This window comes from Catharus ustulatus, chromosome 16 (assembly GCF_009819885.2).
Source record: "Catharus ustulatus isolate bCatUst1 chromosome 16, bCatUst1.pri.v2, whole genome shotgun sequence".
NCBI classification, from domain to species: Eukaryota; Metazoa; Chordata; class Aves; order Passeriformes; family Turdidae; genus Catharus; species Catharus ustulatus.
In genome coordinates, this window is record NC_046236.1 from 1,549,161 (window position 1) to 1,550,391 (window position 1,231).

Sequence of the window (1,231 nt, forward strand, 5' to 3'; positions counted from 1 at the left end):
CTGCCCTCGCGCCGGGCCGCGCGCGCCGCGGCCAATCAGCGACCGCCCCAACGGCCACGCCTCGCACCGCGGCCAATCAACGACCGCCCCAACGGCCACGCCTCGCGGGACCGGCTCGCGGACGGCTGCCCCTCACCACGTGATCGAGGTGGGCCAATCCCCACCGGCAGCACCGCCCCGTCCCGACGCCCCCCGCGCGGCGGCGGGAGGGGCGCCAAGATGGCGGCAGGCTCTGAGGGAGCGGCGGGGGTCTGGCAGGGAGCTCTCGGAGAGGCTGTCCGCATCCTCTTCACTCACCGAGCAGCGTTTGGTGGAGCCTCCTAGGAATCAGTGGCGTGAAGTCTCCAGGAAGCTGCGTTCGTCCTGCCCCTCGTGTCAAGCTCAGGTTTCTTCTATAGAATGAAAGGCAATTTAGGGAATGTGTGTAACGATAAGGGGCAACAGAGTAATCTAATATATCTAAACAGTCCCACATCAGTGTCTGTTAAAATCCTGGAGGTTATTTAGGGAGTTGCTGAAAAACCCTTGAGAGACAACGCAGTCAGCAGTCTCAGCCAGTGTGGATTCACAGGGGGAAGGTCCTGCTTGATCCGCTTGATTGCCATTTGTGAGAAGCTCAGGCACTGATTGCCCAGAGTCACAGAATGCTTCAGGCTGAAAGGGACCACAGTGCCTTATCTGGTCCCACCTGCAGGGTCAGCTCAGGGCACAGGGCTGTGTTCAGACGGGTCCCTACCCGTTGCTCTGGGCATTGCTGGGCCCTGCTCTGCCCCTCCCTGCACACAGGGACACCCAGGGCTGATCCCCTCTCAACTGGGGCTCCTCAGCCCCAGCTCCCTCAGCCTTTCCTCACAAGGAAATGCTCCAGTCCCTTCAGCATCCTCACAGCCTCCACCGGACCTGCTCCAGGAGCTCCATGTCCTCTTGTCCTGACAGGATATTCCAGATGTGCCTCACAGGCTGAGCAGAGGGGCAGGATCCCTTCCCTCACACCCCCCAGGAACCCCCACCTTGGCCCCAGGGCTGGGGCTTGGTCAGGAGCAGTGGTGTCACCCTCTTCACAGAGCTGCACCCCAGCCCCACCTGGTGCCTGGGGTTATTCCTCCCCAGATGCAGGACTCTGCTCTGGCCCGTGGCTGGATTCCAGAAGGTTCCTCTCTGCCCCTCTCCCATTGTTGAGGTCCCTCTGAAGGGCCACACAACCCTCTGAGGTATCAGCCACTCCTCCCAG